At 36.9% G+C, this 19,018-nt stretch overlaps 1 protein-coding gene across 1 annotated transcript in view; it reads right to left on the reverse strand.

Annotated features, from left to right (window-relative positions):
- STXBP6 (syntaxin binding protein 6) overlaps positions 1–19,018 on the reverse strand; it is a 231,522-nt gene that overhangs the window by 90,833 nt on the left and 121,671 nt on the right. The window lies entirely within an intron of this gene.

The raw sequence follows: 19,018 nt of genomic DNA on the forward strand, positions 1-19,018 counted from the left end.
CCTGCATGCTTCAGAATTAATAAATGATATAAAGGAAGCTAGTGGCACAAGCCTGAAACCTCAGCATTTGAAAGATTGAAACAGGATGAAGACAAGTTCAAACCCAGCCTCTACTACAGAGAGAGAAAATTCTGTCTTCCAAGAAGAAAGGGGGGACGGAAAGAGAGGGAGAGAAAGAAATCGGTGTGTAGTTGTTATATTGCACTCAGAAATTATCCTCAATGGATGCTAGCTGGGCAACATTAGTGCAATATATTTAGACATCCTTACTTGGAGCAGGCAGATCCAGATGTGACCAGTTTTCCAATTCTTGTCTATATGATTACACTTGAGACCATTCTCATATATAATAATAATAATAGCTTCAAATCCACATTATGTCTAAGATCAGCAGTAATATACACTGTGATTGTTAGTAGAGGGCCTACTATATGGTAAACATTCAATAAATGCAGCTTATTTTAATTAAAATATTTTCTTAGGAAAGCTTTTGATATCTAGAACTCACCAATAACTCTTATTGGATATTCTATTTTATTCTAGAATTTCTTGGCTATAGCATGCTGTGGAATGTCAACGGTTTTGTTCAACTTCATAAGGTGACATTTCACACTGGCCTTAAAGATTTAGCTCTTATCCCGGCTTCAGACAACCTGAACTTACTTACACAGAACTTTCAAGAGAATATCACCACTCTCTAACAACTTAAATTTTTTTCCACTTGTTTTTTAGTTACTTAGGATCTTAAAATGTACATAAGGCAGCTTTTAAAATATTTAATAGGAGTGTTAAGGTGCTTGTCAAATTAACATGGGTATCCAAATTCAATCTTCATGTATCAAAAAGTATGGTAATAGGTAGATGCGATAGGTGTATACATATATATATATATGTGTGTGTGTGTGTGTGTGTGTGTGGTGTGTAATAGGTAGATGTGATAGGTGTATATATATATATATATATATATATATATATATATATATATATGTGTGTGTGTGTGTGTGTCTGTGTATGTATGTGGTGTGTAATAGGTAGATGTGATCAAAGCACTGAGAGGCAGCCAACCTAGCCTACAGGCCATCAAAAAGCCTTATCTCAAAGCAAAATATTGGTGGTACCACAGGAATGACATTCAAGGTTGTCCTCTGGCCTCCACATACATCAGCCCACACCGTGCTCCACCCCCACAGCTTGCACTAAATAAAAAATTCGGATTATAGCCAAAGTTTGCTAACTGTCAGCCTCCATTTTTGTTTTGTTTTTCAGATTTATTTATTTATTTATTTATTTATTTATTTATTTATTTATTTATATTTTATTTAATTGTGTGGGTATTTTGCCTTAAATGTATGTCTGTTCTTTGTATGCATGCAGGACCCTCAGAGGCCATGAAGGCATTAACATCCCTTGAACTGGAGTGAGAGACAGTTCTTAGATACTATCTCTATGGGTATTGGGAACTAAACCCAGATCATCTGAAAATAACCTGTGTTTTTAAGCATTTAATTATCTCTCTCTGCCCCAACAGGTAGACACATCCCTTAGCATATAAGGGAGACAGATTACAGGAATACCTACATCTAAAATGAACAGATGCTTAATTATTTTCCATGAAGTGGCAATGCGTGTGTACACAGCTTGAACATATCTTCCCACAAAGCTCAGATAATCTCTGCATTGCTTAGAACTCTTGATACAACACATATGCTACATACGTAGTAGTTCTCACACTGTGTTCACTACAATATGAGAAGAAAGTCTATACACACTAAGTACAGATTCAATATACACGCTTTGCAGATTTCAATCTGGGATTGACAAATCCATAGGTGAGGCTGCAGGGCACAGGTGGGCGGCTGTGCAAAGCCATGCTATTCTCCTGGACTCTCTCACAGAGGTGGCCAAACACTTCGCTGGAAAGAGGAAACCTCTTCATCTCTGTTTCTAGACAAATAACAGGGAACCAGAGACTGCCAGATAGCTTCTGCTCCACCCTAAGTGACATCATGACTCAGAGCATGGATGAGCACATATTTTGGCAGACAAAAAGTGTTTTGTTATTACATATCTATGAGCACTCTATAGTTAATATCTCAGCATGCTCTTTGGTGCTTAACACAACCCTTATTAAATGGTTCTTTTGTTGAAAGGACACTAGTTTCTCCCTCAATATCAACAACATCCTCAACCTGCTGACTTGAAATAACTGGAAATTAAATAATTTCAAATGAAGACCAATCATATTTTGGATAATACTGACACCATTAATTATTTCCCTGCAGTCACTACCCAACTTCAATCTCTCTGTGTACAGTGAAAGGAAGAAAACGGTTTTTACATTTATTTTAGAGGAAATTCACTTTGTTCAGTGCTCCTTTCTACAATCTATATTTGGATTCAGCAGCCAGTGGTCTGAAACATTAATGGGGCTTTCCACTGAGCTATTAGCTTTTTTCTTTCTGTTTTGCAAACAGGGCTTATTAAATCTTCGCTGGAGGCACAAGAGGGATGAAAAATAGTGAGAATGTGCTGATGGGAAAGGATTCACAGAACTCAAGCAAATCATTTCTGATTTGCCATAACTCCACAACAGGAACCCCCAAGATGCATGCTGCTTGGATGGCAAATACAGATTCTTAACACTTGGAGCACAGTTCAGGAAAACAGAAGCCAAGCTTTGCCCTGCATGGAGATGCCAGTTCCCAAGTTACTTTCTAGTCAGTGTGAAGTAAGAATTTTTGTGCTAGAACAGCTTACAGCAACCCTTTTAGCAGGACCAGAAATACATAAGTGTGCATTTTAGGACACTTTCTTTTAGCTACTCCCCATTCTAAGCATAGATACACACATGTAGCTAAGTTTAATAACATAGAGTTTAAAGACATACACTATACGGTCAAGTTGGATATCTAACCAGATAAGGATGTTAAAATCAAGCCCAGCAAAATAGCTTTCTAAGCTTCATAGCAAATCAGCCAATCTGGGTCAACCCTGAAACACACACACACACACACACACACACACACAAACACACACACACAGAGAGAGAGAGAGGCACGCACCGGTACACCCCCTCCTTTTTTTAGTAGTTTCTCTTTAGCATGAGGAAAATGACAATAGGAAAACTGTATTCACGACATACATTAAAGGAGTACTGCCCTGCCCAGGTTTATGTCAATTTGATACAAGCTAGAGTCATCTAAACGGAGGGAACATACCTCCATAAGATCCAGCTATAGGACAATCCTGTGGGGTATTTTCTTAATTAGTGACTGAGGTAGGAGGGCCAAGCCCTTTGTGGATAGTACTATTCCTGTGTTGGCGGCTCTGGACCAAGTAAAAAAGCAGGCTGAACAGCCTTGATAAGCAAGTAAGCAGCACCCTTCATGGCTTCTGCATCAGCCCATGTGTCCACGTTACTCCCCTGTTTGAGCTTCTGTCCTGACTTCAATTTGTGAATACAATGTTTCTGAAAAAGACCCTTTCCTCCCCAACTTGCTTTTAGATCACAGTATTTCATTGTGATCCAGAAACCCTAACAATAAAAAAGTAATAAAAATTTTCAACCTAGAAAGCACATGGACAGGTGATTAGTGGCCCAAGTTAAAACCCTAGAAAGCTGAAACCTAAGCTGACAACACAGAAAAATCCCAAACTAAATAAAAAGAAACCTAATGTTCTATCAGTAGATAACCAAAGCTAAGTGATTCAGGCAACAAGTACTTATGGAAAGGGGGGGGGGTGAGCAAAAATAGAAGAAATCACTGGAAGTCTGGTCAAGAGAGATTTAGATGCCCCAGTTACCTGCCCTTTAAAGGCCTTTTTTGAATTGGATGCAGTTCAATCCAGGAGTAACACTAGTCACACACTTGTGGTTAGATTTCCTGTTCCTAGGCCTTAGGCAGATAACCTACCTTTCATAGGCAGAATGTTAGAAAGCCTTCCTGTGGTGAATCTAACCCGGAGAAGAAGAGAGTCATAATGGTATCAATGTCTACATCCCTATTTGAAAGCATAGGTGGACCAACTCACAGTAGGACATGCCACATAAGAAAAGTCTTAGGAGACCTCTTCAGCTTTAAGACCTCACACAGTCAAGGGTCACTGAATTGTGTTTGCTGGATAAAGTCATGGAATCAAATATGTTAAAAGCAACTACTGAAAACAGATTAGAAGGTTGAACTAAACATTTAAAAATCATCATTAATACTGTCAGAAAGAACAAAGAAGATGGCTTCTCCTGAAATCAATAAGATGTGTAAGGCAAGGTATCCTTCCATGTGTATTTGACAACAAATTCTTATGTATCCTTACTTACATATTTTGAAAACACAGTTTATTAAACTGTAGAGTTATAAATTAATGTTTCTTCTCCCTCAGAGTTGGAAGATAGAGAAAGAAGAAATTAGAGTAATAAACTCAACTGGTTGCACCAAGCATGGTCCTTTGCAGTGAAAATAATCCATAGTTTTTAGTAGCCATTTTTAAATAATTATATGACTTTATCTTTAGCAGAGTCAAACAGACATAGACTATCCCAGGACATTACCACAGCACTATTCCCCATTAATCCTATCAAGAGACTGACTCTCATGAACCAGGAATCATTGCTATCTCTACCAACTCTGGAAGCAAAGTGTGCTTTTCTTGCCAAAAACACAGAGAGCTCTTGTTCCTGGCCATAAGGCTGAACTGCACGTCACAGTCCCTATGGCCAAAGCAGAGCCAGTGAGTGACTTAACACTGTGAGGCCTCATATGCCATTCCAGGGAATGGTTTTCACTGACCTTCTTCCTAATGGACAAGTCCCCATACAGACGAATCTAAATAATGTCTAGAACATAAGCTCCAAAACAGCTTCCAAACATTGTGGTCACCAAGGATGAACTAAAAGAAAGCACTGAGCATGTATGTCATCAAAATATTGTCTATACTCAAAGAATGAAGTGTCATAAAAATTAATATATTTATAGAAAAACCCTATATAGGCTATATAGAAAGACCCTCAAGGAGAAGAAAGGGAGGGAGGAATGAAGGGAGAGAGGAAAGGAGAAATGAGAGAAGGGGAGGAAAGGCAGAGGATGAGGAGGAAAGAAAGGGCATAGACTGTTGGGTAAAGAGGGTTCATGGGTTGAAACTGATTAAAGAAAATTTGAGAGAAACAGAAGAGTGATAAAGGGCTGTGTGTATGAAAAGAGGACCTAAAATCCTATTACCTTAAAGCATAGGGCCCATGGAATAGACTAGTCTTAGAAGCTTTTTATACATAGGGAGATACATCATAAAGAGAAGCTTAGGAATTAGAATTCTTTGGGATTTCCCAACAAGCTGCACTAAAAACCAGGTTGCAAAAGGTCAGCAATCTCAAAGAAAAATTGTTTTGATTCATTCCTTTGAAATATATAGAAACAGGCTATAAAGAGAAATTCAGAGTACTGTAAGTTCTTATTTATTCCCCAGAAATAGTGGATGGATGCTAAAAGCTTTGGGGTCTATTTTCATTTTTATTTACATTTAGCATATTTATCCCTTTGATTCTACAACCAGCGAGGGTACTGGAGCAGTACTGAGTTTGTTTCCAGGCAGGCCTGTTGTTTATGTGAGGACTCATCCAAGATCTTATTGTACCCTCATACAAGACTTTAGACACTCTCTCCCATATGGTATCTGCTTCCTGCATTTCATGTTTTCCAACTGTTCAGTTATGTCTTCACACTCAGGGCATTCCCCAGGGAAGGGCTCAAACATCTCTGGACAGGTATATGTTTCTGTGTTTTAAGTCAGGGTCTGGTGTTGACCAGGCTAACAAGAATTTCTTTAAAATATCTTCATTTCTACCTGTAAAGTTTCAAACTTAACACATTTTCTAACAAAATAACATGCAGGTAAAAAAAAATTCACATTCCTTGTAATTCTACCTTTGGAAAGCAACCTTAAAGAAATTATATTTATTCAATCATTATTTATGGTACTGAAAAAAATATAAGCAATTACACCTCTCAATAATCTGCCAAAAATAAATAAGATAAAAACATATTAAAAGAAGATGAGTAGTAAGATTAACCATAGAGAATAGTAGAGAACCTTTGATTAGTTTTAGAGAATAATAAGAAAATGCTTGTGATTTTACAGTAAGTAAAACAATAAAAATTTTTAATAAATGATTTTTACAGGATTGTTAAAACTTTGTAAAATAAAATTCACCTATGAATGGAAAATAAACCAAAGCATGATTTACACAAAATGGCCATATCTAAGTGCTGGACATGTGGATAGTTATTTTTGTTTTTGATCAACTGACTTTTCCAAAGTATCTTTAGATATTACCATTAACTTTATTTAGAATTTTATTTTAGTAAAATTAACAGTTTATATTAAATAAAATGTCAATGCTACTTGGTCATCATTTTATTTTGGAAATGCTAGAAGGAATGTCTAAGGAAATGGCAAGTTCAAATTAGTGCAGATTATTCAGAGATAGCACACACAGACAACTTTTTGGAGAACCTACACTGTCCAAGAGAAATGAGAAAAATTTTCTTCCCTCCCCGAAGTCTGATCACAGTTCTGAGTCAACTGGCAGGTTATTACTATTTTATAATGGGTACTAAGTGCTTTTACCTTAGCAGGAACTTACCCTACCAGCCAACTCTTGGGTGGTGCTCTTCACCACTGTGCTACAGACCCTGTCACTGTCCTCTGATGTGGGAGCATGTTAAGCATCCTTATTGCCAATGCTCACAAGACATTTGAAGCAATGGTGAGAATATGCAAATTACAAAATCCCATGTGGCGAGAAAACCAATAGGTGAACAGGTATAACAGGAGACCAGGGTTCCAAAACTCGGAGTATGGCCAAAATACATGCAAACAATCTAAGCATGTCTGCTCATTTTTTTTCTGAGTATTCAACTCTTTCCACACTTTTGAGTCTTATATCTCTAAAATCATAGACTACCAGATCTCAAGCTCTTTCCTTTGAGTATCAAAGAGCTTGATTCCACTGGGGTAAAGCCAAATTATCTGCCTTCCCATTCGGTACCATACTCTATAACCCTCCAACAGAGCATTGAACTTAGAACAGTGTTAATGGTAGAAACCAAAACCACTCACTTGCCACAGCAAGCATATGGGTTCTGAGGATGCTTACTTTATAATTCTTCATGGAGTCCAAAGTAAACTCCAGACTTTCTTTGAGAGAAACTTTCTGACATAGATTCAAAGAGACAGACCTCCTTTGAGAGAGAAATGTTAATAGCACTCTATACCAAATAGCAACTGGAATAAGTAACAAGAGAAATCCCCACAAAACTACTTCCCTGAGCTTTTGTGATTCAGTCATGCCTGATTTTTTTCTTTTCAGTAAGCTATTTAGAGGTTTCTGGGCTATCTTCCTGTGATTGAAAGACAAGAAAATGAGGTTCATAGCTGGCTGCGACAATGACAGGGCCCATTGAGCTTGCCATAAAAATCATGAAGATAAATTACCTCCTTGCCTGAAACTGAAGCATGACCTACCCTATACACCAACAAACACTCAGATTCCCAATAGTCCATTTCTGGTTAAGCATTAGAAACAAATGTTGACCAACCAAATCTAAAGCAGTGATGAATATAATAAAACTAGGGATCTATGAAAAATTGGAGAAGGACAAATTGTGCTTAGAGCTACATAAACTGTATTACCCCAGGATAGACTAAGTAATAAAATTTACTGCTTAAATGTAAAAGCCTAATCTTAAAACAGAATCAAATTACTAGTCTCAGTTTAGATAAAAAGAGAAAATATAAATGACTTACTTCAAATGTACACACTGGTTATGTTACTATTGTTTAACTTATTTAAAAGCAGGGCTTATATAGGAATTCTACAAACATTCTTTTCATATTGAGAGAGAGAGAGAGAGAGAGAGAGAGAGAGAGAGAGAGAGAGAGAGAGAGATAATATTATAAAAACATGCCTACCAGGAGCAAAAAAAAGCAAACAAACACAATACTCAAACTAAACAACCAAAACAAACCAAACAAAAGCAAGCATTGGCTGTATCAAGCTATGGCTAGAGTAGTCTGAACACTGTCAAATGTTACAAGCACTTGGAATATAGCCTGCTGTTTCTGATAAAATTAAGTACAACATTTATAAATATCAGAAATTATACTTTGATCTATGACCCAAGAGAAATTAGTGTATGGCTAGAAAGTCTACATCAGAAGGTGTGGAGAAACTTCCTAATAGCTCCAAAGTGGAAACAACCCACCACAAACTATGAAGACAAATTATGACAGGTATTTGTCAGAAATAAAACACCACCACCCCCCAAAAAGACCCACCTACATTACAAATAAAACATGGATGAGTCTCAAAAAGCATGAAAAATAAAAGAAATCAATATTTGAAAAAGTTAATATGCTTGTGTGGTTCCTTTATACGATATTCAGGAAAGACAGAGTTATCTCAGTTGATAGAGATAAGGATGGTGCTTATGTTTGATTGATAATGAACAAGAAAACATCTTGAATGATGGAAGTAGTGGGTTTCCTGAACAGGGGGTGTGTTTAAAGATGTGTCACACATGTAAAGTATCAGCAAACTATACATTAAGGATGCTGCCTTTTACAGATTCCTTACAAATCAATCAAGAAAAGAACAGACTGACAATAAAAAAATCATTTTCCTCAATAGAATTAAAGTTTAACATTAAATAATTTGATACCTATGCATTTAAAAAATGAAATCTTCATAAAAAAATATGAAAACTACGTGGTATGATTTGACTAGGAATGCCCTCCACAGGCCCTTACACATTTTAGTGCTTGGGACTGACTCTACTTGAGAGATATTAGGAGGTATGACATTGTTGGAGTTGTGGCCTTGTTGGAGGAAGTAAGTCACTGGAGTAGGCTCTGGATTTTCAGAAGCTCAAACAAGACCCAGTAGCTCCTTCCCTTTCCTGCTACCTGCTGGTCAGGTTGTAGAATTCTCAGCTCCCTCTCCAGCATGATCTCTACCATGCTAACAATGGAGTAAACATCTGAAACCATAATAAGCCTCAGTTAAATGCTTTTAAAAATAAGATTTTCCATAATTGTGGTTTTTCTTCACAACAATAGAACTTTGACTAACACAGACTCTCTCTGGTACTGAAGGGATGGGTATAATGATTCAGCTGAAAGGATCTTCTTTATCAAGTTGTTTTTTCATAGGCAAAATTAGAAATAAAAACATTTAAATATACAGATCTAAGGAAGTGACAGTGGGTATACTTATGTTAAAAATCTAGACTTGAACTAAATTAAAATGCAGTAATGTTCTCCAGAGATGTGAAAGGGAAACATTAAGCAAAAATAGAGAAGTGAGCATGTGTGTGTGTGTGTGTGTGTGTATTTGTATGTGTAAAATGTGTGATTTGAAGCCCTAGTTCCTAGTATAACTATAGTGAAGATGAGAAAATTATTCTTTCTACAACAGATGGCTGATGAGATACCCCAAGAACGAGAACTACTTCCTTAGCCTCTCACGGTACTCTGGAGACACAACTGATGACCAGTGAGCAGACACCCATAAGGAAACTGTAGCTGGAGTAAGTATGAAGTTGTAGAGACTATTAGCCCATCTCTCCCATTAGTTATTTCAGGAATTTCAGTTGAGTTTACTTGTGCTTACTTCTCAATATAAGAGAACAGAAGCTGGCCAAGAAATTAGTTAGGATAACCTAAAGTGAGAGGTTAAAGACATTTGTAGCATTGTTTGTAGTGAGTGCCAATGTTTCTGCTTCAGTTAGCACACTTTTGTTTGCAGGAAATTCCATGGCTCATTGTGTAAATATCATCATAGTGGCAGGTCTTGAATTAAAATCTCCATATCTAAGAATGCACTTTCACCAAAGACCATGATGAATTCTGCAAAATATTTTGAATTACATTTAGATTTGACTACAGTTTCAGATTTTCTTTGAACTATGACTAATAATCACATTAAAATGTAGCTCACAACAAACAATTTATACCCAGTAAAATTCCCTGATTGGTTGCAGGTATTATTCTTAATACCTGCAGTTGGGTTTTATTATTTATGTTGTCTTGTAGTAAGTTTCAGCATAGATTCAGTGACTCTGATGGCTAAGGTAACATGGGCATGGTTAAGTATTTTAGATCTTTTATAAAAATAAATTTTTAGTTTATCACATATGTAATATATATATAAAATTCACATATAATATATATCAATTTATACTATATATGATTCATATGTATTTTATATGTATCACACTTATATGTGTTTATCTGCATCCATATAAGTATGTGTGAACTATACCCTAGGAAGCCAGAAGAGGGCATTGGATTTCCCTAACCCTAACCCTGAGTTACAGGCCTTTGTGAGCTGGTGTTTGTGAGCTGCTAGCTATGTTCCCCAGAAACTGGCCTGGGTTCTCTGAAAGATCAGTGAGTACTTCTAACAGCCATCCCTCTACCTACCCCTCAGTCCTTTTGAGATCTACCTGCGTGCATGGCAACTGTCTCTCTGATGGTCTTATTACTAATATATTGCATTATACTTATTAAACTTTGTGCGTTCATCTATAATGAAACCTAGTTAAGGTTAGATTATACATTTTGATTTTTCTATACTGCTTGGTTCAGATTATCAGAGGAAAAAAAATCTTTAGAAATGTTGTGGGAAGAGTTTCAATTAAACATTAAGAACCCTGAAAGTTTACAAAGAGATGCTCTGAGTATATAGTGTAAGTCCTCTTTACTGTCAAAAAAGAAATAATCTATCAATTAGAAAAACTGAATTTGGTATAGAGTCTCAGCACTGGTGAATACAAAAAATGTGTATGCTAAAGCAAAAGCTCAACTTCAGAGTTCCTTCAAAAACTATAAACCACATAAAACCACTGACACTCAAGCTGTTGATTTCAAGTATGTATTTAAGACAGGGTCTACATGTGCATATGCCACTTTTTATTTTCTGTTTCTCTTCCTTCCAAAACTGACGACATGCTGTTACAATAACTTGGCTGGAAAAAAAATAGATAGGTTTTGCTATAATCACTCTAGAGTGAGAATAATAACATTCTGCCATACAGCCCAAGGGCTGGCTTCTGGGAACAGGCAAAGGGCGTCAGTGGCTTGGCACTGGGAACATCATCTACTCGGGCGACCTTCTCACTTGCTCTTGTGATATCTGGGAGCAGGATGAACTGGAAGGGACTTTCTCTTTCAAATTTCACATCTTCAATCAAAACTCTGAGTCAAACATTTCTCAGATTAAAACAAAACAAAACCCAGAGGTTTAAAGTGAATAATTAGATGACTTAATTCAGCTGGAACTTCCCACCTAAATGATTATTAGGCCAAGTATGTGCCTGAGCTGATTTATGTATTTGTTATGAACCATAGTGTCTCTTCAAAATCAGATGTTGAATCTCTGATTTCTAATCTGACTATATTTAGAAACAGGATGTTCAAGGAAGTAATAAATGCTAAATGAGGTCATAAAGACAGAGCCTTAATCCAGTACAACTGTAGTCTTACACAGAAGAGGAAGAGACACCGGCATAGGCATCCAGAGGAGAGGCTGCACAAGGACACATCAAAATGACTACAGACCAAGAAGACACACTTACCAAGTATTCTCCATGGCTACCTTGAACTTACATCTCTACTCTTCAGAACCGTAAGAAAAGTAATTTCTGTGGTTTTTATAGTACTCTTAAAGTCCTAAAAGATCAATATAGAACATCTAAGGCAAATCTACTTGACTACAGTTAACACTGTAGAAATCTGGCCCTCATTCAAGCACTGATTGATCAGGGCATTGGGCAGGGTTTTCCTTCTTTTTAAAAGTAAGATTTTTTAGCATATAACTGTAAACATCAGGGTGCTGAGGCAATGAAAGGTTCTGAATATATCTCTTACAATTTGAGAGACTGCAAACTTTTGCTGGAATTCACAGCCAGAGTTAATAATACACCTTGAAGTCATTTAAGACTGTTATCCTACTAGGCACTCAGATTGTTTAAACTGCCTTTAAGAAGACAATGTTAACAGTCAACCTTACTTGCCTTGGATTCCCTGTGTGGTCAATTTTACAACCTAAGCATGGTTGTAGTCTTAAATGATGTACTCTTCTGCATTTTTGACCCAGATAACATGTGTCATTTTCTGAAATCAGCAAACACAAAAATTGAAAGCAACTTTCTAAAAAATGGATATTGGCTTATACAGGACGATATTTGCTGTCTGGGACAGTTGTGATTATTTGGAGCCATTGACTTAATCCTTTGTAAAACTCTGATATAGATTCCTGTAAATCACCCCACATTCCTTCTCCAAGTGACATGTTTCATGCTGTATAGTAAAAAGAGAACAAAGCCCTTTGTTAGGGACAGTCACAGCATGCATATAGAAGTCACACCTTTAGGCAGGCACAGATGCAACCTCATGCAAATGACAGAGGTAGATAGAAGACACAGGAAACACAATGTAGAGAATCCAAATTGAGACTTGCTCTTGGATAAAGAGGAATTACTCATTTCTTTCTTTAATGTGACACTGACACATTCCTTATGATTTGGAATTAATCACTAATATGTACAATCCATGTAAAGTACAGTATAATTTTTTTCAGTTTTTATTTACATGATATTTTGCCTCAATGTATGTCTTTGCACCACCTTCATCATGCCTGATGCCCACCGGCCAGAAGATATCAGGTCATATGGAGTTGTGTGCTACCATTTAGGTACCAAGAATGACACACAAGTCCTCTGCAAGTGCAGCAAATACTCTTCACTTCAAGTCAACTATCCAGCTGCTACTGTGATATTTTTAATATACACATATACTATGTACAGATCTTATGCAATCATCATTTTTATCACTTTAGACTTGAAGCTTTCAGGGTCCTGTCTTCTAATTATCAGTGAAATGTTTGATGTGATATTTTGAGCTAATATGTTACCTTGCTGGCTTGTAGAACTGACACTAGAAGATTAGAAGTCATTACTCTGTGTTTGGGTGTCCATTATTTACACTACTCACACCTGCAAAGAAGGACAGTATCCCAGCCTAGAAGGAGACTGTTGGCTTTGCAACTAGTAGCCATCATTTCTGTACTGTTCCAATGTCCCCTTTGTGCTTATGCCAGGAGATGACAGTTCAAATTTCAGGATTTCCTTACACACAGCACCTCAGGTCAGTGATGGGATGAAAATTATTAGCTTTAGCTTGTTTACCAGAAAAAAAATTGCCCAGTGCTGTCTATTTAAAGCATTCTTACATGAGAGGCATGGAACAGGTGTGACTGCAATGTCAATCATAAAGGAGATATTAAATATGCTTGTCAAATGTGTGCCTTTCTCTGTGTTCCCACCCTAAGACTCTCATCTTTGTTCATTGCTCCCACTTGTCAGATTTGGAATCCTTGAGCCTCTATAGAAAGATGTTGTTCTGATCTGCAAACAGCAGGGGACTGAATTCCATGACCTACTAAGAAGAGGAGCTCAGTGGTCTCCATCCTGTTTTATACTCCACTTCCTACTTTTGAAGTGGCAGTCATCTTTGTGGATGTCTACTTTGACTTTGATAAGGGAGTATGTAAGATTCTTTAGTCAGCCAGTTCCTAAACACAACCTTCAGGTGGTACACAGTGTGAACTTAAGAGAAGATCAGCTGTACTTGAAGTTCCAGGATCATCTTTTGTCAACTGAGACCCTGCGAAGTAGCTTCTGTAGAAAAAGACACCAAGGTAGGATCTGAGTTTAACTGGCTAGAGACACAAATTTATCCACTCTAAGAGTGAATTGTCATAGAAAGAAGGTGAAACAAAACTGAGTAAAAGACCTGTGTGCATGGATATAAAACAATCAACTATCTCTAATTTTTAGTATTTTTAGCAATGGAATTTTTCTTGAAGATGAGTTCATCTTCATTGAAAATATATTTCTGTTTCTCTAAAGAATCAGATTATTTTCATGGCCATATCAAGGACAATTTTATTCCTTTAGGTTGAAGGGCCTCAAGATGATCTTTTCTCAATGTATACCTTATATCTGTACAGGGATGTTGAATTACTTTTCACCTTAAATATTAACACCTTAAATTAAATATGCATAGCTGAATACATGATAATACTCTGAAGTACAAAAATTTCAAAATATGCTATGTTTTTGGCATGTCATTTACATTTTACTGAGCTTTTTTTATGAGACCATTTAAAAGATTATGTAATGTAATTCAAGAACAAACCCAAAATAGCTATGGTCTCAACTGACATTGATAATGATCTTTTGTGTACAGAAAATAAATTTAGCTTCTTGTGCCCAGAATATCTCAATATATATTTTGTTGATATGTTTTAGTAGTCATCTTATTTGAAAGTCATTTGATTTAGATATTTTAAGAGATTATTTTTGTTATGAAATCTTAACCTGAGAATGGAACATTCATGATCGAGTTTTATTTAAAGTAAAGGGAGACACAGTGCAGAATTGTATGGTTTTGAAATCAAGAGGCCACCTTACTGTGGGCAATCTCGATAAGCCTGGTATCTAAGCTAGCAAGTTGACAAGCTTTTACTTTGTTGTGTACAAACTGATGTGACTGTGGAATATCTGATGAAGATAAAATGTCTACCTCACTGTCTTCTATGAGAAAAGCAAAAAAAAAAAAAAAAGTATAAACAACTCAAATATAGTACATATAAAGATTTTGAAATATTTAAAGGCTAAGTTTAAAAATATATTTTCAAGCGTTAATGTTTGCTTAAAAATTTTCAATATGAGAAATTGTTCCCATTAAAATTAGCCTATAAAAATTATATAAAGTTGTTAATATTCATGTCTTATCACCTAAATTACCTGAACTGGTTTGTATATACTTGGCCCAGGGGGTGGCACTATTGGGAGTTGTGGCCTTGTTGGAATAGTCTTGTGGACATGGGCCTTAATACCCTTGTCCTAGCTGCCTGGAAGCCAGTTTTTCACTAGCAGCCTTCAGATAAAGATGTAGAACTCTCAATTTCTCCTGCACCATGCCTGCCTGGAAACTGTTATGCTCCTGCCTTGATAATATTGGACTGAATCTCCGAACCCTTACCAAATGTTTTCACAAAAGTTGTCTTGGTCATGGTGTCTGTTCACAACAGTAAAATCCTAACAAAGACATTACATAAACAATTCCTCAGAGGTACAAGAAAAATAAATTAAGGATACACTATGTTAAATATTTGGTTGCTTAAGAACAGGAGAGTTGATGGGCCAACTAAGTTAGCTTCCATCTAGTTCCAGATCCAGGGCTTTGTGTTAGCCCAACCCAAAATCCACCCCATCTATTAACTGCTAGAACACATGAAGGGACCAGTCCTGCAGATCCAAAGCTGCAGAATCTGTATCACACAAGGCAGCAACAGGATGCCCAAGAAGAGTCCTCATGAGAATTCAGTATTGATAGTACAGCAGAAGCCAGAGGATTCAAACCAGACCAAAGAATGACTCATTGCAATAAACATCTGCAAGTAAAGCTGTGTGAGCAAAAGGGTAGCCTGTGAGACACATTATGACACACCAAAGATTCCATTCTCAGATGTTTTATTTTAGCTTTTATTTTGTTTTATTTTTTGTTTTCTTAGTAGGGGAGGTTGCAGGGGTAGAAAGAGGATATGAATGGAGAGGGAGGTAAGAGGGACTTGGGTATATCATGAGAAATTCACAAAAAATATAAAAATAAAAAAGTTAACAAAGAAAAATGAAAAGAAAGAAAAGAAAATGGCCTCAATAGGGTCACAGTGATTGGCACTTTCAGGAAGTATGGCCTTGTTGTAGTAGGCATGATCTTTTTAGATCACTAGGATTTGGCTTTGAAGTTTCAGATGCTTAAGCCAGACCTAGTGTGAATCTCTCTTTCTTCTACTTGCCTACCAGTGTTTAACGCTTGGTCACCTCTCCAGCATCCTGTCTGTCTATGGGCCACCATGCTTGCTGCCATGATGGCAATGAACTGAACCCCTGAACAATATGGCAGCCCCAATTAAATGCTTTCATTTGTAAGAGTTGCCTTGATCATAGTCTATTCACAGCAATAGAATAGTTAAGACATATCATGAGGGTTCTGAGCAAATCAGTAGATAATTTCTTAATGAATCTATAGTATGATGATATTTTTATGATCATAGAAAAGAGGAGGTGAGGCCTCCTTGGAAGATGGGGGAATGCCCTGTAAAGACATAACTTACTATAGCCTTTTTGTTCTCTGGGTGCATTTTATCTCTAAGAAAAGCAACTTCTTTTTTCTGCACTAACTAAGGCCTGGAAACAGTGGAGCCAGATAACTAGTGCAAGCCATATCACTGAGGACACTCCGAAAAACAAATCAACAAACAGGCAATCCTCAGTCCTTCCTCAATCACTCAACCCTTTCCTAAGGGGGTGGGGCTCACTGGCCATGAAAGGAAAGCTAGAAACATCAAATGAATGGGTCATTCTTGTGAGTATCTAAGACCAAGTGAGAAGAGAGTGTCTGTACCCATTTAGAGCTTGCTTTGGATATGCTCGGAAGAAACAACAATTACACACATGTTTTGTTTTATTAGGAATGGCAGGTGAATATCACTCTATTAGTAATATGCATGGTTCCACTTTTAAGGCATTTCTTAAAAGTGTAGCAATTTGTTTGTGTGTGTGTGTGTGTGTGTGTGTGTGTGTGTGTGTGTGTGTGTGTACTGTGTATTTGTGAGTGCAAGTATGTGCATCTAGAGGACAGAGAAAGACTTCTGGTCTCTTGTTCTAGAGCTCCTCAACTTAAGTTTTAAAATAGGATCTCTTGGTGAACCCAGAACTCATGGAGCCAAATGACTTGGCTGGCTGTCAAGGTGCTCCAGGGATCTATTTCCTTTTTCTGCCAACATGCAAGGATTACAAAGGTAAGCAGCAATGCCTGAGATTTCTATGTGGATGCTGGAATCATCTCCTAGCTCTTTTTGGTTTTTTGTTTTTTTTTAACTAAACTTCAAAATATTAGCTAATCAAATTAGTAAGTAAAAGAAAGAGGAAAAAAGTTTGTATAACCCTCTGGTAATAACAAATCTTCAGAGTAAGGCTGGGTACATTTTCTTCTTCTTTCCAACCCTTTCTTGTCTTATTTAAAGGACTACCACCAATCATCCTACACAACAGGATATAAGGGGCTGGCATGGACCTAGCAGCTTTCTGAAGATAACTTTCTTTTCTCTGTTTTTACAGATTTTTTCCCTCTTTTAACATTTGCCTTTAAATTTAAGTTAAAAAGATAATGTGCCCATAATTATAGCAATTTGGAATGATGGGTTAAGAGTTAGAAATCTGCTTGATAGCATTTTGTGTCTCAATCATTTCCAAAGGATGAAGGTCTTAGCTTACTTTTGCATCTTCCGTAACCTTTTTTGTTTGTTTTGATTGCTTCAAAGACATAAGTAGAAGGCAGCAGCATTGTTGTGGGGAAAAGCACTCTTCTCTTCAGCCTTCATCATGAAACTTAGGTCAATGCTCATTTTTAGATGAAGGAGGACTTCAGATGAGGATAGGCATGTTTCTCTGTGCATGACAAAAGCACCCGATTGCACTTCACATCATCACGGGCTGTGGAGGCCAACCAGGGCTCCCAGCATTCCTGAAACAACCTCAATGTAGAGATGCAAGAAAATGTACTAAGTTGAGTCAGGAGCACAAGTGAGGAAGCTTACCGGACTTCTCCAGCTCCGGTTAAGATCTACACCCTGATAAAAACTCCTTCCCATAACAGAAGTAAAGGTTCAAGAGTGGTCAGGAACAGCTGTTCAGATGAATTCCAATAAGTTTATGTACATGCTATGTAGCTTGCCTCTTTCACAGGTAATCCACAGTAGTATGACTGTCACAAATACTATTATTATCCATCCTATTTCCTCTCCAGAGAGCCACTGTCAGGCACTGGTTCTTTCTTATCAAGAATTATACAGTAGTTACCTGGACTTAAAAACACATTCCACTAGAGGACTATTTCATACTTCTTCTGGTACAGAATGCCTAGCTACAAAGGTTTGTATTTGTAAGTCATAGAAATTAGGATAGAATAAGAGATCCTGGTATGTTTACATCAAGGAGTAGTAATGCCTTTCTTGTTTTAATGCCAGCCCTGTCACTGTGAACAAAATCTATGGTGTTAGTTCCATCTGAATTGCAAGGAAAACAATCTATCTAGTGAAGGTATAATTAATAAATGCACTATTAATCAATCAGTCTTCCATTCTTTCCTAGGGTGAAGTTTACCCAACCAATGACATATAAACCAACCAACTAGTCAAACAAATAAAACTGAAATGATCATAAGAACCAAAAGAAATGTGCTTGGTACTTTGAACTTCAGTAACATTGCAGGACTGGTTTATAGGCAGGACTCAATATACAAGTATGTGTCTTCCTTTCATCCTCCCTGATTCTGAACTGACTAATAGAACTTTTTTTAGATGAACTCTATAGCTAGGTATGCATTCTGGGACTGAGTAGGTTTCACAGCATAACTTAAGGCGAATTTGCTAACAAGAAATACAGCACACTAAGTTGACAGTCTGTTTTGAAAACTTAGAAGAAAGTAACATTGAATAGGTAAAGGGAGGCTGACTCTTACACCATTTTATTCTTTAAGCATCCAGTGAAATGCAGACACTGTGCTCATCTAAGTACAGATGAAGAAACATCACTCTGAATGAGGCACTGCTCAGAGATCCTCAGAAGAACAGAGTAAGCTCTCTAGCCAGCATGGTATAAAACACAGCCATTCCAAAAGTTTAGCTGACTGTAAAATGTCTGCAGATTTATCTAAGGAGAAATTTAAATTTTTTTAACAAATATAGCCCAGCTTGATTGTGACCACTGTAATGCATAAGAAATACATTTGCCTGTTCTATTGGGGTAAAAGAGAAGCATTTTGTTATATTTTTAGAAGTCTTTTGTTTGTTTGTTTAAAAAAAAAGCTAACAATATCTGCTTTTGGTTTGATA

This window comes from Micromys minutus (assembly GCF_963924665.1).
Source record: "Micromys minutus genome assembly, chromosome: 1".
In the NCBI taxonomy this organism is placed as follows: Eukaryota; Metazoa; Chordata; class Mammalia; order Rodentia; family Muridae; genus Micromys; species Micromys minutus.